Source organism: Podarcis vaucheri (assembly GCF_965113315.1).
Source record: "Podarcis vaucheri genome assembly, chromosome: 6".
In the NCBI taxonomy this organism is placed as follows: Eukaryota; Metazoa; Chordata; class Lepidosauria; order Squamata; family Lacertidae; genus Podarcis; species Podarcis vaucheri.
The window spans coordinates 28,518,395-28,533,025 of record NC_138764.1 but is presented as its reverse complement, the minus strand read 5'-3'; the positions used below and the strand labels follow the sequence as shown (position 1 = coordinate 28,533,025).

Sequence of the window (14,631 nt, the reverse complement as noted above, 5' to 3'; positions counted from 1 at the left end):
CCAGTTTCATGGAGCGTACTGCATGACATTTTGTAGGAGTGGCCTTATTGGACTCATGGAACTGGTTCCACAATTCTTTGGCTCCTGGGCAATGTCAGCAATACGCACTTTAACTTGATTGTGCTTGTTTACTTTCTTAGATTAAATCACTGAGTGGGTTAATGGGAATCCAGTTGTACCTCAGGTTACATGCGCTTCAGGTTACAGACTCCGCTAACCCAGAAATAGTGCTTCAGGTTAAGAACTTTGCTTCAGGATGAGAACAGAAATTGTGCTCCGGCAGCGCGGCGGCAGCAGGAGGCCCCATTAGCTAAAGTGGTGCTTCAGGTTAAGAACAGTTTCAGGTTAAGAACGGACCGCCGGAACAAATTAAGTACTTAACCCGAAGTACCACTGTAATGGAAGAAATAAATGTATGGCATCATTTCACCTTCATATAAGAAATTAAAGGTTGTTTATTTCTTCTCTTTGCTGTGTTTGGAAGTTCATACTGCTGATTGCTGACAGTCATATCAGGAGTGGAGAGAGAGAGAGAGAGAGAGATGTGTAGATAGATAGATAGATAGATAGATAGATAGATAGATAGACAGATAGATAGATACATTCATTAAATTTGCTGTGTAATGCCAAGGCCAGGCATAGGGCAATAAAAAACCATCATCTAAATATAACAGACCGAGTTTGCATATAGTTCAAATACTCGTTTAATCACATCAGAATGGAGCGAAACTACAAAGACAATGACAGTGAGCCAAGCTGCGAGCTTCAGCCCGGAGACTGAGAACAGCGATAAGTTCAGGATGTAAAGTTTATCAAAAGGTTGGTATCAAAGACTGTGATCCCTTGCATGCAAGACAGGGGACTGGTTTCTGCATGAGCCTGCAAGCTTTGATGGAGTTTGCTCTTTTGCTCACTTTTAATGAACTTCGTCACCATCCCTAACGAGGAAAGCTTACAACATTCGAGGCTTTGTGGTTTGGGGAAAAAGTGGAGTAAAAGGGGACATGTTAGAAGGGTATAAGATTATACCTATTGTGAAGAAAGTGGCCAGAATTTTTCTCCCTCTTTCATAATATTAGAAACTGGGACCACTCAGCTGCTCCTTTTGAGTTTCCCATACGCATCTGGTTGGTCACTAAGAGAAAAGGATGATGGATTAGATGAGTGATGCAGCAGGGCTCTTATTATGTTGTGATGCAAATATTTCATGCCACAATACTACACCAGCATAATTGGGACCAAACCCATTTGAACTTAATGGGACTTATTTCTGAGTAAACATTATTCAATTGATTTCAAATTTATTCAATATCCCCCCACTAAAATGCTTAGACTTAAAAAGTGCTTAAGTTTGGTTAAGTGGTGCCAATTTTTAAAGACTCCTCTTCTTCTGTTAAATTAAAAATGACCTCCAAATCAATAGAAAACACAAGCAGCTCGTAAGTAACACCAGGCTGCGGGCACTGATGGCTGCTAAAAAAGAAAAGGAAGAAGAAGAAGAAGAAGAAGAAGAAGAAGAAGAAGAAGAAGAAGAAGAACCCAACAGGAAACTCGGGCTGAGGATTTTATTATTTGAACTGGAACACGCATAGAGAGACATGGACACACCCACATGACCCCCCACCCTTTTTAGAGTATTTTTTATTTTATTTAAAAGCACAAATGCAAAATTTAAGAAAGAAGATGAATTGAGAACAAATAAAAGTTATTTATTCTCTCCCTCAAAGACTGGAGGTAGACATTCTGGGATCCACATGACAGCTAACAAGAAGCAGCATCCAAATCCAGTGTCTCTTCTTCCTCTCCCCTTGGCATTCCATAATATCTAATGCTACACAGTGTGTGACACACAGGACATTGCCATACTTAATTTCCCAGTGCAAATCAAACGCTCTCATAGGGGGGAAAGGGCCTGCTCTGAATCACACTGGGCTGGTTCAGAGCCCAGGAGACCCCTGGGGACAGCCCCCATTATTTCCTCCCTAGGGGAGAGAGGTGAGCAACAGCACCCCCAATTCACTGAGAGGCCACTGTAGAGGCAACATTATGGGAGCTGCCAATGAGGCATTGCCGTTGTCTCTGCCACCACAACAGTAATGCATTCCTTGGAAGCTGAATCTTCTGCCCATGTGGATCCCGCCACCTGAGGCAGTCACTTCACCTTGCCTTACAGGTGGGCCGGTCCTGAGCCTTAGATAGAAGCTGCAAGGTGCAGCTCTGGAGCTCACCACAAGGTGAAGCCACAAGCAAACCTGAAGGCTGCTAGTCTGACCTGCCAAGCAAGGAGTTTGTATTGAAACTAATAAGTATGTAGAAGCAAAGTGATAGCATCAAGCTTTAATCGAAGACAAATGCCCACAAAAGCACTCCAGTAAGGGAATATATGATACCTTCGGTCCCCAAGTGGGCAAACAATCAATTATAGTACTGGGAAGCTGTAGGTCTTTAGGAACTGAGGCATATCTTTGTGCTAAACCACATGTTTATTTAAATCTAAAGTTAACTTTTAAAGGACATCCCCACGCTGCTTCAACTGATGGCAATAATAGGAAGAACCACATGAGTTTTGGCAAAAATCAAGAAAAGGATGACCCAGCAGAGAGATGCCTGCTGGAAGGAAAGCAGTGAAATGAGGGCCCAGGGAAACCCTGGAAGAACTGAGGTAACAATTGCTTCCTGTGGATGAGGAACAAAGGCTGGAAGTTCATTTTTTTGTGCTGGCTATTATTTGAATTTAGAACTTCCTCCTGCTGCCCTCAAAATAAGAATGAGTTATTTGTAAATGCTTTCTGGGCTATTTAATTAATGATGACAATCTCCAAATGGCAGAGCAGAAGACAGTTTTTCAATCTAATCCTGGCATGGTCCATTCAACCAGGAACATGTCACTTTGTGGCTGGAACAACACAACCTATTTGTTTCTGGACCCAGTTCAAAGTGCTGGTTTTGACCTTTAAAGAGTTTAATGGCTTGAAGGACACCCTTACCCCATATGAGCTGCCAGCATATTAAGATGATCTATACAGGTTGTCCTCTCAGATTGGAACCAATTTCTGGTTAGAGTGAGGAAGAGGGTCTTTTGTTTTGACCTGCTCAACTTTGGACTCAACCATATTGACCTTCCATTGTGGTGTCAAAACCTTTTTGTTTTGAAAGGCCTTAAAGACTGGACTTTACCACCTGGCTTTTGTCACTCCCTTGGGGAATGACAACAACAATGATTTAGGAAATATTGATTGTTGGTTTCTTAATTGTTTTTATTTCTTGGTCTGCTCTCCTGTTTCACTTTATGGTTTTGTTTTATTTTATGGTTCTTGTGGTGAGTCTCCTTGAGGTTTTGTAAGGAAACGAGCTGTGGAGACTTCTTGATTCAGGCAAATGGGGCACTGCCCCACCAACTTCAGTCTGGCCTCGGCCAGTCCCCAGGTGCCTGCCTTCTTAATGACAACTAGTCCAGGCAGGGACAATGGCTGTCAGCTTCCTTCTCCTTAGTCTCAGGTCTTGCTCTGGTACCACTTAGCAGGGAGGAGGATGGGAACAAAACTAGAAATAATTTCTGCCTATCATTGGCTCTGACTCCACCTTCTGCTCCTCTAGTCCCAAAAGGCACCAGCCACCACCGAAAACAGATTAAAACAAATAAAAGTGCACTACTCAAATAAGCAACTTCCATCTATGTGAGGATGGAGTATAAGAGCTTGGGATGCAGAAAGAGGAACACATCTAGAAAAGATAACAAGCCGTTTACTCAGAAGGAGTGGGGCTCATTCAAGAGCAGGCAGCATAGTGGGAGATGCCCTCCCAAGAGTGGCATTGCTGCTGCTTACCTTGACACTGCAAAGACATGGTGGGAAAATGGAAAATTTGAGCTTCCCCAGGTTCACTGGCAGAGCCAGTCTGGCACCGACACAAGCACACAGACACAGCCCTGAACTAACCACCACCCTGCTTCCTCCCTGCAATGTCCAGTTAAGTGGCAGTGGTGCTGCCATTGGGATAGCTTCCCCCAAGAGCAACAAATGTCATCCTACAACACACCTTTCCATTGAATGAAGATGCAGGGCTTTAGGTTTGGTTGGATGCCACCCCAATTATTTTCAGGTAGACCCACAACCATACAAGAAGGGCGCGGGTGGTGCTGTGGTCTAAACCTAGGGCTTGCCGATCAGAAGGTCGGCGGTTCGAATCTCCACAATGGGGTGAGCTCCCATTGCTTGGTCCCAGCTCCTGCCAACCTAGCAGTTCGAAAGCACGTCAAAGTGCAAGTAGATAAATAGGTACTGCTCCAGTGGGAAGGTAAACAGTGTTTCCGTGCGCTGCTCTGGTTCGCCAGAAGTGGCTTAGTCATGCTGGCCACATGACCCGGAAGCTGTCTGCGGACAAACGCTGGCTCCCTCAGCCTATAGAGCAAGATGAGCACCGCAACCCCAGAGTCAGCCACAACTGGACCTAATGGTCAGGGGTACCTTTACCTTTACAACCATACTGCACCTTTCCAGGTGGAGAGAATTATGTCTGGCCAGAACATCCCATGCCCGCTTCTGTCTCTCACTTTGTAACCCTCCCACTTCTCTTTTTCTCCTGCTTCAGGCACGGTGGGGTTGTACAGTTGTGTGGTGCGGCTGACAAAAGAAAGGCTTGAGATCACAAGCCCCAAAGCTTCAAATACATGAGTTCTAGACTAGTGAACCCATTTCTCCCTTGGTTGGCTAAATCTTACTAAAACCCAAGAGCATGATTGAAGTTCATGCATATTTGCACAAGTTTGCATTGCTTCAACAAACAATTCTTCTATCAGAAAGGGTTAGAAACAAAAACGGGGAGAGAACCCGCCTGGAGATATTTATGAGCTTGCAAAGCTAAAGGGGAAAAAATAATTATATACATCTCTTAGCAAAATGAACAAAAAAATTAATCACCTCTTTTTCCTGCTGACAAACATTGATGAATTCTTAAGCAAGGTTGCTTCTGACTATTTTTTATGTTTGATATTGAACATTATGTCCCCTGCTCCTACAAATGGTTTCCCTCCACTCTTTCCCCGGGCTTTTCTGATACGCTTGTTTGAATGAGTGTATGTTCTTCTGACATGTCGCTACTTTAAAGGGGAAATAAAATTTCAGTGACTAGACAGCTAGGTGAGGCAAAAATAATACATTTTTGGGGGTTGTGCATATCTGTTGTTATTAGAGAAAAAACTACATGCAGACTTTATGACTGACATGCTGGTTATTAGAGAAAACCTGAAACACAACCATCTATATTAGATTTTTTAAAGACAGACTTACATACAGGGCTAGCATGATTGTGAGGCATGCTCACACAGATGCTAGGACCTACATGCCCTTGGAGGATCAGTTTTTGATGTCCATATCTGGGCCACCTTTACACTAAAAGAGCACCTTTAAAAAAAATCAGCACCAAGGTGCTGGACAGCTCTAAACTGCCAGCTTGGAATCACCCTCTATGCCTCAGAGGTTGAGTCATTTGGGAGCAATGTGTGAGAGATGGGGGGGGGGAGATGGTGAACACAGACAGGTACCCAGAAAATATAGTGCCCATCATGTTATCAATTGCAAACAAATGCAGCAATGGCCATCTTTCCTCCACTACCATGAGACAAAATAGAGCTGGCAGTGGAAGCCTCTTAGCAGCAAAACTCTTTTCTTTTTTTCTTTTTACAAGTTTTGTGAGTTGAGGAACCTAACCCGCGTGGTGGTAAAGAAGAGACAAGGACGCAAGAATTTAGGTTAATGGGCTGGAAAAAGCCACAACTTTTATTGGTTACAGCATGTGAGTGGTATTGGCTTAAGCATTGGATAAAACAACCTATACATGACCCCACCCACACAGCTGGGGGTCTTTTTAAGGTTAACAAACAGTGGGAGGAGCTTGTTGATGCAAATAACTGGAAGCTTCCCCTGCTGTCACCGGGGGTCGTGCCATGGCCCTAGCCACTGACAGGGCATCAAACAGGATCCACAACCGCTGGAGTCCTTTAATGGAATACCCTACATGGGGCGGCGTAGGTGATGGCCAAACCCCACCCACCAACGCACAACACATATTCCAATACCTAACTGCCAATACCGGAAAAGTTGTGATGAATTGCTATGAGGTAGGTGAAAAACCAAGAGGCTGGTGCCAATTAGCCAAATGGATAAAAACTCCTACCAGGCCCCCTGGACAACCAAGGCGACCAACCAAAGTCCATAGCAATGTCAGAAACATGAACCTAGCCTAAAGGGTGGGTGGGTGGGTGATCTGTCATCTTCTGAGGGCTGAATGAGGTGTGGAGGCTGACGCAGCCGTTTGAATGCGGCTAAGTCCCTCCCCCAGACCAGCCCTATTGGCTGGCCAGCCAAGGGGGCGGCGCGGCAGCCGGGAGATGACACAGGGGGCCGAACACCCCCCCGCTGCCCTGGGAATGGTTCCTTCTTACAATACCTCCCCGCTGTGAGCAGGAGAGGCTTTCCCCACCTCTCTTTCTTTCTACAAATGTGGGGTAGTGGGCGGGCATTAACAATGGCATAGTGCTCTGTTGTAAGCCCTCTCACATAGTTCTACTAAATCATATCCTGATCCTGCTTGTTTAATAAGACTGCATATGATCATTTGGCAATAGCTCAGTTGGTAGAGCATGAGACTCTTAATTTGAGGGTCATGGGTTCAAGGCCCACGTTGGGCAAAATATTCCTGCATTGCTGAAGTGAAGGACATGAGGCAGGAGTTGATAATGCAGGTGAGCTACACACAGGTGAGCTGCAAGCAAGCTGCCGGCCAGCTCTGCGGAGGCTCCTTTTATTGACACAATATGCAAACCCAGGCAGATACATTTTGGGCTGTGGCCTTTACACATCTTCCAGTCCCGAGATCGTGGGGTGGTACAAAGCTATTTTGGCACCTGTTTCCACCGCATCATTTTCCCCTTGCACAGTGTATGACGAAGGAGACAAAGGTCTCAGAGAAAAAGGTCACAGACAGGACACCGCAGATTACTGAGACTGTAAAAGGTTAGACAAAGGGCAAGATGTTCAGACAGCTGTGGCTTTATCTGTGAGGGGGAATGTGCCCCGCACCCCAAGGCAGCTGAGGCTGCCTGCGGGTGGGGAGTGTGCTCCGCACCCAGCGATCATCCCTACACATAGCATAAGCTTTGACTAGCTGACCCTCGTGGTTCCTTCCAGCTCTGTAATTCTATGATTCTATGAATAGCCTTTTGGTGTTCCTTTAACCTCCAGAGAAAGAAGAACCGAGTTTAAAGAAAATAGCATTAATATATTTCTGTGTTTCACTTGTATTAATGTGCATTTTTTATTAATATTAATTGTTATAAAATGTTGTAAGTCTCTGTTGACTGCAAATAAATTATCTACCAATGATGACACACAATACAACAGGACACTAACAGCAATTAACAGTATATTTAGCATACCTCAAAATTTAAGCATAAGGTTCACCAATCGGTCAGGAAAAATATCCAATAAGTTAGCATCCCCAAATAGCCCCAGGGCTGATGACATTAGTACCTAGTAACTCCTTCCCCAATTGTTAAAACCTTAACCCCAAAGGCCAGGAGAGTTCTCCTGGAAGTAGCTCCCTTGTGAAGGCTCTCAGGGATGAAGGGTGGGGCAAGGAAGTAGAACACGAGAATGTGTTTTGAAATCACACATAGTTTGTGTACAGTGTGCAACCACTATTCTTACATTAAATAAACTATTTTTCCAAGAGCAAAAACACCTCCCATGTACCATCTTCAAACTCCACTTTGTTTTGGATATAAACAAGGAGACAGACACACACACACACACACACACACACACACACAGAATTATACGTGTGTACGTGACACCACAGATTTTCTGAGGAAAATACAATCTTTAAATAATCTTCCCAACAATACTATACTAGCTACTATGGATGTGGAATCTCTGTATACCAACATCCCACACAACGATGGTTTACAAGCTATAAGGAACACCATTTCAGATAAAACCACAGCGGACCTTGCCACCAAACTCTGCCAATTTGTCCTTACCCACAACAACTTCAAATTCGGTGATGACCTGTTCCTTCAGATCAGCGGCACAGCAATGGGCACCCGCATGGCCCCACAGTATGCCAACATCTTCATGGCAGATTTAGAACAACGTTTCCTAAACTCCTACCCACTCAAACCTCTCTTGTACCTGCGATACATTGACGATATTTTTATCATCTGGACACATGGTCAACAGACCCTGGACACCTTCCACCAGAAATTTAATGATTTTCACCCCACAATCAACCTAACTATGAATCAATCTATACAAGAAATACATTTTTTGGACACTACTATAAAAATACAGGATGGGCGCATAGACACCACCTTATACCATAAACCAACTGACCAACAAACATATCTACATGCCTCTAGCTACCATCCCAAACATACCAAACAGTCCATTATATATAGCCAGGCACTACGTTACAGCCGTATCTGTTCCAATTCTACAGACAGAGACTCTCACCTAAGAGATCTACAGCAAACCTTTTTAGAACTAAAATACCCAGCAGATGAAGTTAGACAACAGATCAACAGAGCCAGACTGATACCCAGAGAGAACTTGCTGCAAGACATACCCAAAAAAGAAAATAACAGAACACCTCTAGTCATCACATACAGCTCCCAAGTTAAAACAGTACAACGCATCATCAGAGATCTACAACCTCTCCTGGACAATGACAGTTCTCTTTCTCAAGCTCTGGGAGGAAGACCTTTCATTGCCTACAGACAGCCACCCAATCTTAAACAACTCCTAACCCACAATAATACTACAACCAGACCTAACACGGACACTGGCACCAGAGCCTGCAATAAACCCAGATGCCAACTTTGCTGCCACATACACCCGGACAACACCATTACTGGCCCCAACAACATCACACATACCATCTCGGGACTGTTTAATTGCTCATCGTCTAACATTGTGTATGCCATCAAATGCCAACAGTGTCCTTCAGCTCTCTATATTGGACAAACAGGCCAAACCTTACGCCAAAGAATAAACGGACACAAATCTGACATCAAGAATCACAAGACAGAGAAACCAGTAGGAGAACACTTCAATCTCCCAGGACATTCTATACAAGATCTCAAAGTAGCTGTTTTACTACAAAGGAATTTCAGAAATAGACTGGAAAGAGAAGCTGCTGAATTACAACTCATTACCAAACTTAAAACCATGGAGAGACCTGGCCTGAACAAAGACATTGGATTCTTATCTCATTATACATGACAAAGCCATTTCTCACCTTCTCACCCCTTGCTTTTTCCTGTAAGACCTATTGCAGTCGTTAAGAGTCGTCAACAGGCTCATCTCAGCTATCTGCCAATCACCCATTCCCACCACCCTTCTGAGTAATACCCCTCCCCACCTTCTCACTATATAGAAGGATCTGGCAACTTCTGTTTCAGTGTACCTGAAGAAGTGTGCTTGCACACGAAAGCTCATACCAAGAACTAACTTAGTTGGTCTTTAAGGTGCTACTGGAAGGAATTTTTTTGTTTTGACTATGGCTGACCAACACGGCTACCTATCTGTAACAAAGAATTATATACAGTAGGAATTCTAGTGAAAATATGTGCTTCCAACCTTTGCATGTAGCTGAATTGTTACCATTAAATCTGGATATGCAAAGTTCGATTTTCTTAGGAAATCTGTTTTTCCTGCTTTGTCTCTGCAATGTTGGTTCTAGTTGGAACTAGGACTTTGATTTTTTTCTTTTATTTCTTTGCTGCATTTATATCTCACCTCTTTCTCTAAGGAGCTCAAGGTGGCATAAATAGTCCCCCCCCCATAACGTAACCCCACAACAATCCTGAGAGACTGTGACTGGCCTCAGGTGAGCTTCATGGCTGAGTGGGGATTTGAACCCTAGTCTCCCAGGATCTAGTCCAAAACTCTAACCCAGTGGTTGTCAACCTGTGGGTCCCCAGATGTTGTTGGACTACAACTCTCATCATCCCTGAGCTCTGGCCTTGCTAGCTTGGGGTGATGGGAGTTGTAGTTCAACAACATCTGGGACCCACAGGTTGAGAAAGGCTGCTCTAACCACTACAGTGAAGGTCTAGCTACCTATAGCAGCAGCAAAGTTCCTTCTTGCCTCTCCACTGTCTCTCCATGTGTGTTTGAAGTTCTGTAAGCTCATATTAGGAAGCGCTGCAGGTGTCTGTAATACAATAAAGGGGAGAATGGCTCTTGCAAAGTCTACAGTTGCTCAATTATGCACATCACCAGTTTTCAATTGGAGGATCTCTACAAAGGAGAGATGTTAAGTTGGCATGTAAAATCTGCTGCCAATTTAGTTCCCCTCTGTGAAGGACGGAGGGGGGGGAGATGAATAAGGTGCTACAGGCTAGCAGCTTGTCAAAATATCTCTTGAAACGGTAGGTTCCAAGCCATTAAATCCCAGCTTATGCCATACCCCAGAGATTCCTGAAATAGCTCCACAGTATGTGTGAGTAGGTATGAAAGATAAAAAAGACAGATGCTGTATTGACCTCTGCTCATTGGAACCCGGTCCGCTACAATATTAGTGACATAAAAGACAGTGCTAGAGCTTTTCTTTGGACCACGCTACATCTGACAGTGTGTGTGTGGAATTTATTAGAGTAATATTACCCAATGTGTGTTTTCACAGGGAAAATTAATGCCATAATCCCACTGGGACGTTGAATTTCCTTTCTAGAAACCAGTTCACGGAGCCAATTAATATTGATCAAGTCACTCTCCTGGACAAGAGAATTCTTCCTAAGCATTCCTAAAATGAAGAAATTGATGTTTCCGACCAAAGCGCTCATAAATTATCAGGCAGCTGCAGTTCAAGCAACGTTGAATAATTTGTGTATTCCCACAAAGAAAAGTGAGAGAAAACTAATAAAGCATTCACATGCATTGAAATCTGGGGACGAAACAGCTAATATATAGTTAATGCTGTGCAGCGTTACTAAATTTTGGCTCAAATAAAACATGCACAGTATGAATTTGACCTGAGATAGTAGTTTACATTGCCACCACTGAGTACTCTGGTTGGTGCTGAGCTGTGACAGGGCCTTCCCAGTTGTGGCTCCTCATTTGCAGAATGCCTTGCCAGGAGGAAGTTAAAAACATCTCTTTTCACCAATGCTTTCAATGGCTGAAAAAGACTGCTCCTGGGAGCCTTGAAACTATCAACTCTGAGAGTATGTAACTGTTGTTAGAGCTTCTTAATGTTTATAAATGTTTTAAATATGGGGAAGGGCAGGTTATAAATTTAACAAATATATAAACATCTTGTCCAAGGGAACTAGTACTCTATGTCTCAATTTGCTTTTTCAAATCAAAAATAGCTATTTAACTAGACAGAAATGCTTCCCTGTAGCACTTAAATTGCACCAATAGTCATCTTTTCTTTATTTCTTCTTAATCCTATTTAATAACAGTGTTTCTCCTGGCTGCTGTATCTGCAGTGACTGCATCCTTTTCCTTCTTGAATTTTAGCCCTAATCAATTCTCCCTCCCTCTCTGACTTTGCAGTGTTGGGAAATAGATTCTCAAAAAAATGGCAACTAATTTCAGCTTAGTTCTGCTACACTGCTGTTGGTGTAAGGTCTGTAGGTTTGAACCCAGGATCCTCTGGTGCCTTAAATACATGCGGGGGGGCATTTAGCACTCATTTGTCTCCTATCCCTGAATACTTAGCCCATTCTCTTCCATCAATAGCAAACTCTAGATGGTTGCAACATGGAGGACTTAAACATTTCAGCTAACTTACACTTCCTTCAAATCCTTCCAATTCTGCAAAGGCTGATGTGATCCTCTGTTATACCTGGGTAGATTAAAATATAAACAATTTTTGTCGAATTTTTTGCTACCCAGTCACAGGAGATTTTTGTCCTAGGATACTGTCAAATTATCCTAATTAATGTCGTGCAAAGTGCTTTGCTTGCCGAATGGGGCTCCCAATGCCCTGTCAACCTCTTCAGGGAAAGCCGAGAAATTGGAGACTAATGGAAATGCAACAAACAAAGCAAATGTTGCTTCTCTCTTATTTTCCAACATGCGTCCCAGTTTTATGATAATCAACAATTGCTCTGAATCGAGGATTTTCCAGTTTAATCCACAGTTGTTTTCTGGCTTGTTTGGCCACCTCCCCCCACCCTGTCAACCCACTCTGTCCCTGCTCTGGTGTTTTTCTGAAGGCACCTCTCACTGTGGGCATGCCATATGGCATATACCATCTGGGGTACCTATTCAGCAATGGTAGATGATCATTAGCCTTAATTAAACCAATTATACCTACATCACATGAATGCCACGAATGATGAATTGGAGCCCAAGTGTAGGTTGTCTTACATATACAATGTGCACAAACATCTCGAGGGAGCAGGAAGGAAGTTTGAGAAATTTTCTGAATAAAAAATACTCTAAGAAACCAGGTAGAATGCTGGGAGGGCAAACGTAAGCAACAGTACTACATACACCTGTTAGTATCTGTAGAATAGATGGCATTAGGGAAAAGAGGTGGCAGTTGGCAGTAGGCAATTGGCAGTTAGGAGTTGGTTGCAGGGGTGCCAACTTGAATAAAATATTGGGGAGGCCCAGGTTAAAAAAAAAAGGTAAAGGACCCCTGGACGGTTAAGTCCAGTCAAAGGTGACTATGGGGTTGTGGTGCTCATCTCGCTTTCAGGCCAAGGGAGCCAGCGTTTGTCCACAGACAGCTTACTGGGTCATGTGACCAGCATGACACATGTGGCCAGCAGGACTAAACTGCTTCTGGCACAAAGGAACACCATAACAGGAACCAGAGTGCACGGAAATGCTGTTTACCTTCCCGTCGCAGCAGTGCCTAATTATCTACTTGCACTGGCGTGCTTTCAAACTGCTAGGTTGGCAGGAGTTGGGACAGAGCAACAGGAGCTCACCCCATCACACGGATTCGAATCACCGACCTTCCGATTGGCAATCCCAAGAAGCTCAGCACCATCCACATCCCCTCTGTAGGTCCAGGTAAGCCCCACCCTACATAATTGATCACATGACACAGTGCACACACACCATTTAAATAGCAATACCCACCAACTTTGGGGAGCCCAGCTCCCTCAGATATTTTATTGGGGGGCCAAAGCCCTCTCAGCCCCTAAGAATTGGCTCCTGTGGTAATAATAATAATAATAATAATAATAATAATAATAATAATAATAATAATAATAATAATTTATTTATACCCCGCCCATCTGGCTGGCTATATTCTGTGCATTCTACCTTGACTGTTAATATGAGAGGTGTGGGGACTTCCTGCAGATGCTGTCTGGAGGAGTTTGTAAATAACACCTGTTGCCAGCCTGACAAGTAAACAGAAAACTATTTCTGTAAGGCATATATGTTTGTCAGGTTTAGCGCCTCTCCCAAACAAGACACGGAACGCTGGCAGTTTAAGTAGCTGAGGTTTATTTCTCAATAACAGGCTTACAGCAGTCCAAGCTTCCACAACTCATCCTTTGCCACCAGAGTCAGTTGATTTGACTGGCTTCTGGCCCCTCCCAAGGCCAGATATATGCCCCGTCTTCCCCCGCCTCTGCTCTAATCGCTTGCTCCGCCTCCTACTTCTTGGAGACTCAGGTGCAGCTGTCACGGGCGATCGAAATCCCAACAGGGGATGTCAGGACTGGGGGCAAGATGGTAGGGTGGGAGCAGGAACGGGGGTCCAGAAGCCAGGAGTCAGGAAGCCAAGAGTCTGAGGATCAAGCAGCAAGGAGTCACGAGGTCAAGGGTCCGAGGATCAAGAAGCAGGGAGTCAAGAAGCCGAGGTTCAAGGATCAGGGAGCGTGTTGCTGTGGGAAAGGGCTGAAGGGAAATGCTGACCTTATATCCCTTCCCAGCTCTTGCCACCAGGTGCTGTGAGTTACCAATCGGCCTCACCTTGCCTCTTCAGAACAAACTTAGGAAGGCCCCTGTCTTGCAAAGTCCTGTGGGTCACAGGGCCTGGCTCCTGCACGCACACCTGACAGGAGCCAATTCCTTCTCCCCTGGAGATTCCTCTCTGCTGGACGTGTCCCTGACAAGGTTCGTCACAAATAGCTAACAATACCTTCCTACAGATAATGGGATGGATCCCGTGTTCCTTCCATTCAGAGAAGGGACTGAAATGCTGCAGAGGCCCCTGTCATAGGGAAGGAGGGGTGATTTTAATCAGTTCCTCCTTTTCCTTATAGCCCCTCCCTTCTGGATGGTCCCACAACCTTCCAGAGTAGCTTTGCTGCAGGGGATAGCAAAAGATGGCAAACCCCCTCATTTTCCTCCACCAGGAATGTCTCGTGACCTTCTCCTGAACCCCTTTCAATGCAGCAGCCACCCATCTCATGGAGGGACAGGGCCCATCGCTCAATATCCGAGGAGCGCATGCTTTGCCTCCAGAAACGTTTGATCAAAATGCACCTCAGAAGAGCCATTAGCATATTTGTTTATCTCTTTTAGCCACAAGTCGGTAACGAAAACGCTTGTTAAAGACGCTCACTTTGATTTATATTGCACCCAATAAATTCACCTACAAGTGGATTGTCTTGGAAATATAATTACACATTTATTTCCTCTACAGTGCACTTTTGGG

At 44.3% G+C, this 14,631-nt stretch overlaps 1 long non-coding RNA gene across 4 annotated transcripts in view; it reads right to left on the bottom strand.

Moving 5' to 3' along the window:
* Positions 1 to 12,747, bottom strand: part of LOC309535206 — a 135,187-nt gene extending 122,440 nt beyond the window's left edge. For 3 of the 4 annotated variants that reach the window (XR_014221112.1, XR_014221113.1, XR_014221114.1), the window contains exons 1-2: positions 12,506 to 12,747; positions 11,797 to 11,850 (exon numbers count right to left, since the gene is read on the bottom strand). This is a non-coding gene — a long non-coding RNA (uncharacterized lncRNA). The other variant, XR_014221115.1, reaches the window with a different exon arrangement.
* Positions 12,748 to 14,631: the final 1,884 nt, after the last annotated feature.